General features: G+C 44.9%; 1 pseudogene; it reads left to right on the top strand.

Moving 5' to 3' along the window:
* The first annotated feature begins 1,711 nt into the window (after positions 1-1,711).
* Positions 1,712-14,285, top strand: LOC147119767 (Ig heavy chain C region-like; annotated as a pseudogene).
* Positions 14,286-15,462: the final 1,177 nt, after the last annotated feature.

The raw sequence follows: 15,462 nt of genomic DNA, 5'->3' as shown, positions 1-15,462 counted from the left end.
ATGTTTTTATTACAAATCTAATTGCAGATTGTTGAATAACTTTAACCTTTATTGATAACCCATTGTCTTGTAGGCTGTTGTTTAGAAAGTGATGTCACAATGACAATTTCGTTTCCAAGGTGAGCCTGTCTGTCCGCAGTATTCAGTGGGAAAGGGGATTAAATCACACTGAGGATAATGAGCAGCCGCCCATCAGCAGAACACAAAGAGTCTGCAAAGGGACGTAGACAGATTAAGTTAGTGGGCAAGAAGGTGGCAGATGGAGTATAATGTGGAGAAATGTGAGGCTATTCACTTTGGCAGGAAGAATAGAAAAACAGAACATTTTTAAATGGTGAGAAATTATTAAATGTTGTTGTTCAGGTACAACAAGCAATTAGGAAGGTAAATGACATGTTGACCTTTATTGCATGGGTGTTGGAACACTGAGTAAGGAAGTCTTACGACAATTCTACAGGGCTTTGTTGAGACCACACCTGGTGTTCTGTGTACAGTTTTGGCCTCTGAACCTAAGAAAGGATATACAGGCCTTAGACAGCGTGCAACGAAGGTTGACTAGATTGATTCCTGGGAGGAGAGGGTTGTTCTTTGTTGAGAGATTGAGTAGATTGGGCCTATACTCTCTGGAGTTTAGAAGAATGAGAAGTGATTCTATTGAAACATATAAGATTCTGAGAGGGCTTGCCAGGGTGGATGCTGAGGCTGCTTCCCCTGGCTGGATAGGCTAGAACTAGGGCGCATAGCCTCAGGATAAGGGTGGGTCATTTATTGTCCTGTGAACACCTGACCATAACACAGAAGCTCCTGATATAAACCTCCAGTGTGTGATGATTGGTGAAAGTGATGGTAAACATGAAATTGTACCTTTACCTGACGTGAGGTTAATAAACCTGTAATTCTCCGACTTATTGTTTCCCTCGTTTTGGAAAGGAATGAAACACTTTACTGCCAAAGCAACAACATTTAGCACCTTTAATGTACTAAACTGTCCCAAGGTGCTTTGCAGGAGCGTTAACAGAAAAGAATGACACTGAGCTACTTAAGGAGATATTAGGACAGAGGACCAAAAGCATGGTCAAACGTAGGTTTTAAGGAGTGTCTTAACGGAGGAAAGAGAGATAGAGAGGCGGTGAGGTTTAGGAGGGATTTCCAGAGCTTAGGGCCTAGGCAGCTGAACGCACGGGCGCCAATGGTGCAGCAATGAAAACCGGAGATGAGAAAGAGGCCAGAATTGGAAGAGCGCAGAGATCTCGGAGATTTGTAGGGCTGGAGAAGTTACAGCGACATGGAGGTGCAAGGCCGTGAGATTGAGGCGTTGCCGGTGCAGGTCTGTGAGCACTAGGGTAGTAGCTGAACGGGAGTTGGTGCGAGATTGGATATAGGCAGCTGGCTTTTGGATGAGCTCATTTTTATGGAGGGGTGAAGGTGTGAGTCCAGCGAGAAGAGCATTGGAATAGTCAAGTCTCGTGTTAACAAAGACATTATCAGGGGTTCAGCAGCAGATGAGCTGTGGCAGGGATGGAGACGGGGAATGTTATGGAGGTGGAAGTAGGCGCTCTTAGTGATGGAGTGGAGATGAAATCAGAAGCTCACCTGTGGGTCAGATAGTACGCCTAGATTGTGAACGGTCTGGTTCAGCCTCAGACAGTTGCCAGGGAGAGGGATGGAGTCACTGGCTAAGGAATGTAGTTTGTTGCGGGGAGCGACGACAATGGCTTCAGTCTTCCCAATATTAAGTTGCAGGAAATTTCTACTCTTGCAGTACTGGATGTTGGACAACCAGTGTCACAAATCAAAGGCACATGTCGCAGGAGATGATGGTGAGATGGAGTTGGGTGTCCTCAGCATACATTTGGAACCTTATGTTGCATTTGCGGATGAAGTCGCTGATAGGCAAGGTATGATGGGAATTTGGAGGGGGCCAAGGACAGGTCCTTGGGCAACACAAAAGTTAACGGTGCAGGGGAGAGAATTATTGCATGATCTGCCTACGACTAGATAGGTAGGAATGGAACCAGGCAAGTACAATCCCACCCAGCTGGCCGACCGAGGAATGTCATTGTAGGAGGATGGTGCGATCAACCATGTCAAAAGCTGAGGTCAGGAGAAGATGAGGACGGTTAGTATTTCATGACCACAGTCACGACTCACAAAGCATGTCATTGGTGATTTTGTTAAGGTTTGCATTAGTGCTGCGGTAGGGGCGGAAGCCTGGTTGGAGGGGTTCAAACGTGGAGTTCTGGGAAAGAGATTTTGGGAGGCGAAATACATTTTCACGAATTTCGCACTATTTCTTTTCCCACAACATTCTTTTCTTTTTACTATTGGCTGCTCTGTTTCCTCTCCAACGTCTTTCAATATTTTGGACACATTGTACCAGGGTCTTCTGATTCCATCACCCGCTCATGTTTAATGCCTTTATCCTGTAAACGTGGAAATGTGTGTTGACGAAATAAAACTCACTACACCCTTGGTTTGAGCATAAAGCAAGGCTTTAATCAACTTGTTTCAGAACATGGAGGTCTAGTTGTACTTCACTAGTTCCTTGTCTTACAAAATGTCCCTGGAAAGCTGGGCCCACGCCCGAGTATTTATACTCTTTCAACGGCGCCACCAACTGGCTGTCCAGCGTTATTTCATGAGTAGCTTCTTGATGAATGGTGAGATTTATAACATATGTTCTACTTCAGCACTACAGAGAATTATCCCCAGGGTTTGTTCTCCCTGTTGAGTCTGAGTCACTTATGCCCAAGATCTGGGTATCATTCCCAGGGATCGTTCTTCCTAATGTGCCAAATGCGCCCCAGGATCTGGATATCATTCCCAGGGTTTGTACACGCTGGTGTGTCAGATAGGCCTCAGGCTCGGAGTATCATTCCCAGTTTTGTTCTCCCTGGTGTGTCGATTAGGCCCCAGCCTCTGGGAATTACTCCCAGGGTTTGTACACTCTTGTGTTTAAAAAGCGCCTTGGGAGCTGGGAATCATTCCGAGGGATAGTGCCCCTGGTGTTTCTGTATCAGAGAGGTCCCAGGCTCCAGGTATCATTCCCAGAGTTTGTACAGGCTGATGTGTCAAATAGGCCCATGGATCTGTGAATAAATCATTGGGTTTTTCTAGGAGAGGTATCCCCAGTGTCCTGGCTTATATTTATCCCTCAACCAACATTACAAAAACAGATAATCTGGTCATTATTACATTGCTGTTTGTGGGAGCTTGCTGTGTGCAAATTGGCTGCAACGTGTCCCACACTACAACAGTGACTCCACTTCAAAAAGTACTTCATTGACTTTTAGCGCTTTGTGACATCCGGTGGTCGTGAAAGAAGCTATATAAATGCAAGTCTTCTTCTTTCTTCTTCTCCCTGGTGTGTCAGTTAGGCTCCAGGTTCTGGGAAGCGTTCCCAGGGTTTGTGCTTACTGGCCTGTTAGAAAGGCCCCAGGCTCTGGAAATCATTTCTCTGTTTTGTGCTCACTGATGTGTCAGATAGTCTCCATGCTGTGAGAATCATTCCCAAGGTCATCAAGTCATTCGGCATGGATCTCCATTTAACCAATGGATGTGTGTTTTACCAGTAATCGCGTTTGTTGCTGGCCAGATTTGTGCATAAAGTGGTTCCATTCAAAATAAGTGGGTTGTAATTGGCGTGCTATCTCTGATCAGCGAGCTGGAAACATCTCATTGATTTTTGTGCACAGAAGCCACAGATATTTCCTGTAAATTAAATTGTGAGTTCCCTCCCCTCCCCGATGGTGCAAGGACGGATTTATGTTACAAAACGTGTGGGAGAGATATGGACTGAGTGAGGTTGGGAACAAAATGGAAATTAACTATTTGACTAATGATTCATGTGGCAACGACCATCGAAAATATATTTATTTTAGCATGACATTAAAAAAAGGTAATGTTTCGTGTATGTCGTGTGCAGAACCTATAAAATACGATCCGTGCAAAGCAAAGCCTTTGAGACATTAATTAATGAAAGGCAATTCTCCTGTGATTTAATGCGATGTTCTATTACAATCCTGCACAAGACAATGGAAACTATGCTGATCTCACATATGCATAGCGAAGTACAGATATAAAGAACGCAATAACATTAAGATAACAGATTTTCGTTCCGTTGATAATGTTGTACTTGACCCATGACCTGCAGTCTGCCGAATTACTGTCCCAGCTTGGAGTCTCTAAACGGGAATGCTAGTTATTCACTGAGGATTTGGTTTAATTATAATTTACAGGCTTTATTATATTTATAAATGAAACACGCTCCAGTACAGCTGTGAGAGACGTGCGCTTGGTATCAGAACAGCTGTCCACAGCTGGGTTAATAACAGCACGGAATCAAACTGCACGATGGTGACACTCAATTAAAGTATTTAATTTATTAATTTCCCTTACCTGGTGCAAATTTAAAGTTACCCAAAGCCAACAATACCCCAAATCTACGACTGTAATTTCTGCTTTAATCGATTCACACTGGCCTATACTTTTTATTCTGCAGTACTGAGGACATTTCCATGGTCTGAGGGTCAGTCATTTAACTGTGATTAGAACGGGAGACAGCGTGATTGAATTCTCATCCAGACAACTTCGGGCGGACTGTGCGGTCTCCTCACATCCACACAGATCGGTGAAGATCGTAACCTTTACAACTTGGAATTGTTCAGTGTGAAACAAAGTAAAAATGTGACACAGGTGAACGGAGATCCAATGTCCGATTGAGTCAGGGAGTTGGATAGACGTGATGGATGCTATCTGACAATAATAACCTTTTCCCCATAATTTCGCTCTCTCTCCTGCAGAACCCGGGCAAATATCATCAACTCTTTTGTCCATTTTTCCCGCCATTCCACAAACAGGTGCCAATCGGAAAAAGACAGACTAGAATTTCTATAGCGCCTTTCACGACCTCAGGACGTCCCAAAAGGCTTTACAGCCAATGAAGTACTTTTGAAGATTAATCACTGTGGTAATGTAAGAAATGCCACAGTAAATCTGCGGAGAGCAAGATCCCACATACAGCAATGTGATAATGACCAGCTAATCTGTTTTAGTGGTGCTGGTTGAGAGAAAAATATTGGCCGGAACTCTGCGTAGAACTCCTCTGCTCTTCCTCGAAATAGTGCCGTGGGATCTTATGGGATCTGAGAGGAAATGTACACTGAGTAAATGTGGGGTGTTTATTGGGGAATGTAATTCCTCACACTGATCCAATTCTAAACTAAATCTGATTTGGATAGACTGTATAAAATCCCAACAGTAAATAGGCAATCAAAGTAAAGGTAATTTTTGGAAAGGACACAAAACATGGATTAGCAATTGTTTTTTTTTTACACAGTTGGACTCAGACAGCAAAGCAGAGAGGAGTCAGGCTGCTGCTGGGGAAGCGTGTAACAGCCAGTCGCCAGTTCTCTCTCTCTCTAACACACATAGGGCTACAGCCAGTTTAAATAGCGGGCGGTTCAGCTTCAAGGTCAAAATCAGGAGGCATTGTTGCAGTGTCGAGACACATTCCCGAGTTAGTTACACCGAGAGACCGAACGATGGGACTTGCCCCGTGCCTCTGTTTATTACTGGCTTCCTTCACCTGTAAGTGTTGCTAACTGCTTTAATGAGACAATAGAAGTAAGCTTCAGATATTGTGTTTTTATTTCTTATCTTCTTATTCACTAACAGATGTCCAATCCTATATCGTGCTGAGCCAGCTGGCTTCCGTGTCGAAACAGCCTGGAGAATCTCACAAACTCGCCTCTTCAGTGAACGCGTTCGATCTGGACAGCAACCCATGCACTGGCTTAAACGAGTGCCCGGGAAAGGGCTGGAGTGGTTACTTCCTTACAGAAATCCGTCGAACACCAATTATTACGCACCTGGAGTCGAAGGTCGAATCATCCCTTCAAACGGTTCTTCAAGAACATATATTGAGATCAGTAATCTGAGAACCGACAACACCGCCATGTATTACTGTGCAACAACAGCGAGGTGGGTGTGGCCCATGGACTACTGGGGACAAGAACCATGGTGACGGTGACAGAAGGTAAGAAACATGCACTCATTCAGTAACTGTTGTCTTTGTGTCTTTATTGTATATTTTTCTTTATTTTAATACTTATTTCGTTCACTGAAACTTGGGTTCGGTGGTTTCAGTATTGAGATTTTTTGCAATGTTTTATTTGATTCTGCTGGAAAGGGATTATAGAATTAAACGGCTTCTCCACTGAAAATGCAGTTGATGGATTGTGCCGCTGATTGATGTGATTTGGTGTTTATCGGCTGCTGAGACTGTGTGACTGGATTACTTTAAACACCTAACGGTTGTTAAACTGTTTGACGTTTGTGCAATGTTTAATCTTGGTTACATCTAATTGCTGCAGGTTTTCTGGTCCAATGTAAATATTGCGCTTAAATGTGCTTGAAACAAGATTGTAGACAGAAAACAGAAAGCTTTAGCGCTCAAAAATAAGCTTAATATATTTTAATTAATTTTTATTTCTGATAATTAAATGTAATCTATTAATCTAATATGCACCATATTTCACGTGTCATATTTAAGATGTGAAATGTTACTGCAATGAAAAACTACACAATTAACAAATTAGCAGCCTGAAATACATTTGATTTAATATAATTTAATTATATAAATGAACTGCCGGAATTATTTTATATTCCTGCTTATTTCAATAATTAATTTGTTCAGGGACAGGCGGATTCATTGGATTCTGTTTTGAGATTTTTTGCAATGTTACATTTGATTCTGCTGAAAGGGTTTATAGAAGGAAGCTGCTGCTCTATGAAAGGTTCTGTCGAGGGATTCAACCCCTCAGTGATGTGATATAGTGTTGATCCGCTGAGGTGAGTGTGTGTCTGGGTTACACTGAATACCAAGAATTTGTGAAACTATTTGGCGTTTCTACAATGTTTAATCTCGGTGACATCGAGCGGCAGCAGATTTCTGATCTAATTCAAACATTATACGTGTTTAAAACTATCAGAATGCAGGAAGGATTTAGATATCTATTAATCTGTGGTTTATGATGCTCATATTTAATCTGTGAAATGTTACTGTAATTAATGTCCCAGAAAATCGGGTCGGGGGCTTCCCACTCGTGCAAGCCCTCGACCTGCACTTACCTTACGTGCTGACAGTTGAGCTGTAGGGCCCCATGTAATTCCACTCCGGGGCCTGGCCCAGCTCCCGGCGTGCTGTGCTTGTGTGTCCCACGGGCGTAGTTAGTGCGATGCATCCCCTGGTATCACGTGGACCATGGGCAGCCAATCGGTGCATGGAAAAGCCCATTCATAAGTAGTGACAGGAAGACCTGTCAAAACTTAAATACTACGGGTCCCAAAGTAGTAGTAAACCTTCAAATAAATTTTATAAAATCATCACACTTTTTAAATCTATATATATAAAGCGGCTCTTCTGTCTGTCTGTCTGTCCGCCTGGTCTCTATACGTTTGGAAGTTACAGAGCGTACCGACGCGCGCGTCGCCTCAAAAGAAAGCTTGCGATTCCGGACCGGTCATAGGCGTATTTACGTTTCGGCCGGACAAAAATCCCGCCCGCGGTATCCCAAAAACATTCAGCGTTCTGCTCATTAGCATCTCATTAGCGACCGTGTAACGTCGAGGTCTTCCTACAGTTGAGTGTCGAGTGACTCGACGATTGACCAATCCTACGCTTCGGTGACCTGACCGGTCGACCAATCAGTGCATGTGTGGGCGGGCCTTATCCTTCTGAACCGAGGTGAGTGGCCGCCATCTTGATTTTCCACGATTTTTTCCCCCACACTTTCTGTGTGTTGGGAACTAAGGTAAATATTTCATATTGTGTTAGGCAATTAATTAACAATTTATTTGAGTTTTATATTGTGTTTAGCGACCCCCCCCTCCTCCTCACCCTCGCGCAGGGGGGACTTGGGGCCTGAAGCTGAAAAAATTTCTCTCTCTCTCTCTCTCTCTTTCTTCCCTCTCTCTCTCTCCTTCTCCTCTTCCCTCTCTCTCCTTCTCCTCTTCCCTCTCTCCTCTTCCCTCTCTCTCCGTCTCCTCTCCCCTCTCTGTCTCTCTCTACTTCCCCCTCTCAGGTGTCGCGGATGGAGCGTGGGCGCGCCGCCCGAAGTTTCCCGCTCGCTAACGGCCTTGCCGGCTCCCGCGGGCCGCTCGCACTGGCCGCGCATGCGCCGCCCGCACTCACCGCGCATGCGCTGCCCGCCCGCACGCAGCGGCTGTCCATCAGCCGCGCGATACGCGGGGGACCTCAGCAACGGCACCGGACCTCAGGCGCTAGGCAGGGGGAGGGGCCGGAGAGAGGGACAGAGGGGAGTGGGGGAGCGGGGGAGTGGGGGAGGGGAGGGAGAGAGGGGAGGGGAGGGAGGGAGAGAGGGGAGGGGAGGGAGAGAGGGGAGGGAGGGATAGGACAGGGAGAGGACATGACAGGGAGAGGGGGGACACAGCGGCAGGGAGAACAAATGCCCCAAAATTGCCCTCGCGCCCCAAAATTGCCCTCGCAACGCGGGGCTCGCTAGGCAGGGGGAGGGGCCGGAGAGAGGGACAGAGGGGAGTGGGGGAGCGGGGGAGTGGGGGAGGGGTGGGGGTGGAGAGGGAGACAGGAGGGGAGGGGAGGGAAAGAGGGGAGGGAGAGAGGGGAGGGGAGGGGGAGGGGAGGGAGGGAGAGAGGGGAGGGGAGGGAGGGAGAGAGGGGAGGGGAGGGATAGAGGGGAGGGAGCGATAGGACAGGGAGAGGACATGACAGGGAGAGGGGGGACACACAGGGGCAGGGAGACCAAGCGCCCCAAAATTGCCATCGCACCCCACAATTGCCCTCGCAATGCGGGGCTCCCCAGCTAGTAAACTATAAATTACAATAAATAGCTATTTTGAACAAAAATTTAAATTTTTGAAAAAAATAATTTTATCAAAAAACGGCGCTAAAAATAAACTTACCTTGCTTTAAAGTATTTAAAAATAATAAAGCTGAGGACAAAATGTTGGTGGTTGAAGAGTTTTTCACATTAATACAAGTTTAATTTCAAAGAACATGCAGCATTGATGTTGGCGGAAGCTTACAAGAAATACATTAGAAATCAAACCGCTTCATTTTAATTCACAGATTGAACAATGTATCAGTTTGTGACATTTAGAAGGAGCAGTTCAGAAACACTGCAGGGAAACTGTAGAATGAGTTTTAATTAGAGTCTAACCCATGCTTCACACTTATCCACATTAAATTGCACCTGCCTGTCTATTTCACTATTCTCTTTATATCCTCCTGAAGGCTGTAACTATCTTGCTCACTATTTGCTACGTTGCCAGGTTTTGAATAATCTACGAATTTCGAAATTCTTGAACCTACACCCAAGTTCGGTAATTTTTATATAACAAGAACCACAATGGTCCTAATGGCGGCCTCCACTGCATAACCTTATCCAGCTAGAAAGACATCCGCTCACCACTACTCTCTGCCTCCTGTAGATTTATAACGTCCAATGATTGCCAATATCAGACATTTAGAGAAGAAACCTGTCCCGATCTTTAGATTATGTTCGGTACAAGCTGCAACAAGAGGTGCCTGTAATGACCCAGAAAGCAGCGCCTGTTCACATTGGTGGGAGGTCGGCAGGTACATTTGTAAATGAAATGGGCCATTTAAAGAGATATTTCCAATTAACCGGATTTTGGAATCGTATTTAATGCGGATTTTTAATTGAGTGGGAGGGAGGAGGAAATTCAGGAGACATCCATTCAATAGAATGGGACAGAGTACAATCCCCATTCATCTACAGCCTGAATCTTAGAAACTAGGCAGTGAAAAAGTTCCCTGATCAGTTCTATGGTAGTCAAGGTTTGAGGATTTTTCGGCTAATTTTATAAGCACAGATTACGCTGTTAGTTTTAAGTGTAGTTACTGTTGTTTTGTAAGGAAACGCAGCAGTCAATTGGCACAGAGCAAATTTCAAACAACTGCAATGAAATAAATGACCAGATGTGGTGTTGATTGAGAAATAAACGCCGAAAGAGCAGGAAAACGGCTCTGCTCTTTTCTTGTATGATCCAATGAAAGATACTTTATTGAGGTGAGAGGAAAATGTTCTTATTTCTGTAATGTGATAGAGCTCGTGGACAGAGAGGTGTGTTTCTGACCAGGGGAGTGAAAGGTGCGTTAGATGGAACTGACAGAAGCTCTAAGCCGATGTAGATTTTGATCGGAAAATTATGGAACGAGTTTATCCTGGAGTCAAATTTCGTGTTGTTTGGTTGTTTTATGAGCACAGATTATAGAGTCAAACTTGTTCAATTGGCCATTCATTCCCAGCGACACTCTCTCATCCCATGCTCTAGTCCCTGCTGTCATCCTGTGAACAACCCAACACCGACGGCTCCATGACCTTCGGCTGTTTGGCGATGAACTACTCCCCCGAAATCACCAGCATTTCGTGGACGAAAGATACCGCGCCGATCGCCACTGGATTGAAGACTTACCCGCCAGTGCTAAACAAGAGGGGAACCTACACCCTGAGCAGCCAATTAACCAGCACCGTGTCAGAGGTGTGGAGCAGCATAATCTACTGCGTGGTTCGACACAGCGGTTCCGTCTGGAACATCACAATGCCAGGTTAGTGTTGTGGGCTACAGGGGAAGCTGTGCAAAGCAGGGAAGTTATGTTCAACTTATATAGAAACGTGGTTAGTCCACATTTACAGTATTGTGAACAGTTCTGGTCTGCATATCAGACTTAGAATACTGTGTATAATCCTGGTCGCCATATCAGACTCGGTTTACTGTGCAGAGTCCTGGTCTCCACATCACACTTAGAATTCTGTGCTGAGTCCTGGTCTCCACATCACACTTAGAATAATGTGCAGAGTTTAGTCTCCATATCACAGTTGGTGAACTGTGCAGTCTTCTGATCTCCACATCACACTTATAATACTGTGCAGAGTCCTGGTCTCCACATCACACTTAGAATACTGTGCAGTGTTCAGCCTCCATATCACACTTGTTGCTCTGTGCAGTGTCCTGGTCTCCAAATCACACTTAGAATACTGTGCAGAGTCCTGGTCTCTACATCACACTTAGAATACTGTGCAGAGTTTAGTCTCCATATCACAATTGAAGTATTGTGCACAGTTCTGGTCTCCAACCTGGTCAGTTTGAGTGACAGTAAAGGACCTGTCATTATTTAAGGGCGCTTTGCATTACTTAATCATTTATATTGTAAGGAATGGCATTATCATGTCTTCTCTTGAAGGTTCTAAACGGAGCTTCGGCCCTCCAACTGTTATCCTCACGATGAGTTCCAGTGAAGGAATCACCAGCAGCAGATATGCAACCATCCTGTATTCAATCATGGATTTCTGTCCAAAGTCAATGACCGTGAATTGGCTGAAGAATGGGCAACTAATAGATTCGGGCTTCGTCAACTCTGCCATCTGTGAAGTGAAAGAGACCTTCTCGGCAGCCAGTCTGCTGACAGTTCCCGCCGGGGAATGGTTCACCGGCTCGGTCTACACCTGCCACGTCACTCATGAACGGATCACTCAAACCCGAAACATCACCAGATCTTAGGGTGAGTTCCCTTGAAGTTCTGGAGTGCTTATCTCAGTCAGGACTTTATTGGAATTCATAAATAGCGCAGAACAGTTTCTAATTTCCAATCATGTAGTTGCATTTCCTTCCTAAGTGCTGACGCAGGATTCCACACAATCCAGGTTTCCATAAATTCGCCAAAGAAGTTTTCCTTCTGCTCTGATGTCACACAGTGAGTGAGGTGTCCTTGGGCTCAGGCTTATCCTGAGTTGGCGGATCATAATCGGAGCGACAGTAGGTGTCTGAACTCTTTACTGGTAACTGTCCAGGAAAGCACAGTCGAGAGGTCATCTACCCTATTTAGAGAATTGCGTTCAATTCTGTGCACCACACAGAAGGATGCATACACTGTCCTTGGATGGGGTGCAGTACAGATTTACCAGAATGATACCGGGGCTAGAAGGATTACGTTATGAGGACATGTCGCACTGAATAGGCTTGTATTCCTTTGAGTAAAAATGATTAAGGGGTGAACTAATTAAGATATTTTTTGTAATTAGAAGGTAGATAAAGTTAAAGTATTTCCTCTGGTGGGGGAGTCCAGAACAAGGGGTCATAACCTGAAAATTGGAGCAGGGCCGTTAAGGGGCGTGCTCTGGAACCACTTCTTCGTGCAAACTGCTGTGGAAATCCGGATTTCCCTCTCCCAAAAAGCTGTTGAGGATGCGCGTCATTTGAAAAAATCAAAACTGAGACTGTTAGATTCTAGTTAGGCAAGGGCATCAAGGGTTACAGAACCAAGTCGGGTAGATGGTGTTGAGGTGCAGATCAGCTATAATCTAATTGAATGTTGGAACAGGCTGAAAGGGCTGAATGGCCTGCTCCTGTTCCTGCGTGAATACTGCTGCAGTCATATTTCATTCTGAATATCTCACCAGAAATGAGAAATGCTCACTACTGACAGAAATTAACAAACTACCTCACACCGGCATTACGATTTATTTCCCACCACAAAAGATCCCTTAGATCTCCATCCTCCCGACCTATCACCTCTCCTCTGACGGAGGCTGCAACTGGTTCCTTCACATTTTAATCGCCACAAAAATCGCAACAAGACACCAGAAAATTTACTTTTTCCCTGTTGCACCTAAAACCCTGGATTTTGTTTGACACTCGTTTTGAACCAGTGTAATTTCCATGTAGATCTCTTGACTCTGGGGAGGAGCCATTATAATGAGCGGAGGTCTGTTCGGGCTCAAGGATCGAGAGACTGGTGTAAAGAGGCAAGGGATTTCGGGAAGAGCTCTATTCAGTGCGTAACACAATTACGCCCGAATGTATACATTTGTTTTCGCTGATCATTTGCTTCACAGCCCATTACAGGAGCCACTGAGTGCAAATACACAGGAAATGTTGAAGAGCTTCCCAGAATCGCTGCCAATACCTTGTCCTTCCAATAACGATGGTTTTTAAGCAACAGCGACAGGGTGACGTCCCAAAGGTCATTTAACCTCCTTCAGACAGTAACGACAGAACACTGGAATGCTGATTCGGAAGATGAAGCTTTGCTTGACTTTCATTTCCGTTTCACAGATCCTTCCTCATGCAACGGTCCAGTGATTGCACTTCGTCAGCCGCCACGAGAACAGGTCTTACTGGAGGCGATGGTGACCTTAACCTGCGTCGTGTCTAATGCTCCTTATGGAGTCACCGTGCCCTGGACCCGAGAAAAGGAGTATTTGAAATTAGAGATTGCCGTTCAACCCGGAGAGGATCCCAACAGCGTGATCAGCAACATAACCATCTCGACACAAACCTGTTTGAGTGGGGATGAGTTCTACTGGGTGGTGAGCCATCAGGATATGCCGACTCCGATAAGAGATTCCACCACAAGGAAACAGGTGAGCGGTGAGATTGTAGCAATAAGGGAGACTTTGTGGCTAGTTGCTGTGCTTGTTCCAATTCGCTTTATTAATAGCTTTATTGGACTACTCTGATAATGCAGATTGGTAATTCCACTAAATAAACACTCTGGGACCCGAGATGCTGCTTTTAAGGGGAAGCTAGATAAGTTAATGAGGGAAGAAGGAATAGAAGGACATACTGTTGGGGTTAGATGATGTAAGGTGGGATGTGTCTCGTGTGGAGCATAAACACCGGCACAGATCTGTGGGGCCGAATGGCCTGTTTTTATGCTGTAAATTCAACTCTTCAAACTCTCAGAGAGAAGGGTTGCATACCCCTCTGCTGTGGGCTGAAAAACCGAACAGGGCTCAGAAATCCTTTAAAATTCAGCGGAAAGCACATTTCTCTCACATCAAACCAACACATTGTCTCTGGAATTCTCAAGTTTAATCTCCTTTATTGTTATTGTCCTGCAGCTAAAGATCCACGACAACCATCCATGTCTATCCTCCTGCCCTGGGCAGAAGAAGTCTTCGATCAGAGTTCCGTCACCCTCACCTGCTTTGGGAGTGGTTTCTCCCCCGAGAGATCTTCGTCAAGTGGACCGTCAATGACAAGCTGGTGAATTCCAGCAAATACCAGAACACTGAGGTGATGGCGGAGAACGTCAGCAGTTCCTTCTTCATCTACAGCCTCTTATTCATTGCAGCAGAGGAGAGGGCCAGCGGGGCTTCCCACTCCTGTGTGGTGGGACATGAAGCGATCCCCTTGAAGACCATCACCAGAACGGTCAATAAACAATGTTTGTGAACATTTCCATTGTACTGATGGACTCCGTCAATTCTTATCAATGAGAATCTCTATTACATTTAATTTCTTAAATAAATATCAATAAATGCCTTTTCTTCCAATCGTGAGTTAAACACGCGGATGCTCAATTAATTTTGTTTCCCATTTTTGACAATGGGCAAGCTGTTTATCTGAAGTAGTGTGTTCACGGATCTCGGGCAAAAGGCTTGTAACGCCAGCGCTCCCAGCTCAGATTTCATCACGGGTTAGAACATAAGAACATAAGAAATAAGAACAGCAATAGGCCAGCTGGAGCTTCGAGCCTGCTCCGCCATTAGCAAGATCATGGCTGATCTTCTACTTCATCTCCACTTTCCTTAACTATACCCACATCCCCTGATTCCCATATTATTCAAAAATCTATCGATCTCTGTTTTGAATATACTCAACGATTGAGCCTCCACAGCCCTCTGGGGTAGAGAATTCCAAACATTCACTACCCTCTGAGTGAAGAAATTTCTCCTCAGCTGAGCCCTAAATGGCCGACCCCTTATTCTGAGACTATGACGCTTGGTTATAGATTCCCAAGCCAGGGGAAACACCCTCCAAGCATCCACCCTGTCAAGCCCAGTAAAAATTTTGCATGTTTCTATAAGATCCTCTCTCATTCTTCTAAACTCTGGAGAATGTAGACCTAGTCTACTCAATCTGCCCCCATCAGACAATCCCTCCATCCCACGAAACAGTCTGGTGAAACTTCGTTGCACTCACTCTATGATAACTGTATCCTTCCTTATGTAAGGAGACCAAAACTGTAAACAATACTCCAGTTTTGGTCTCACCAGGGCACGATACAATTGCAGTAAGACGTCTTTACGCTTACACTCAAATCCTCTTGTAACTGTGTTGAACTGGACTGGTCCTGTCCACATTGAATGAAACTCTGCTAAACTGGACCTCTTCACACTGAATGTAACTATGTTGAACTGAACTTGAGCACACTGAAATTAACTGTGCTGAACTGGACCTGTCCACAAAGAATGTAACTGTGCTGCACTGGACCTGTCCACATTGAAAGTAACTGTGTTGAAATTAATCTGTCCACACTTAAATTAAGTGTGTTGAACTGGACATGTCCACACTTAAAATAATTGTGCTGAACTGGACCTGTTCAAACTAAATGTATCTGTGCTGAAATTGACTTGTCCACGTTAAATGTAACTGTGCTGAAGTGGACTTGTC

The sequence above is a fragment of the Somniosus microcephalus genome, chromosome 4 (assembly GCF_052327205.1).
Source record: "Somniosus microcephalus isolate GS21.2 chromosome 4, FLI_Smic_1.0, whole genome shotgun sequence".
Taxonomy (NCBI): Eukaryota; Metazoa; Chordata; class Chondrichthyes; order Squaliformes; family Somniosidae; genus Somniosus; species Somniosus microcephalus.
The sequence above is the reverse complement of the archived record's forward strand: the minus strand, read 5'-3'. Positions and strand labels throughout refer to the sequence as shown.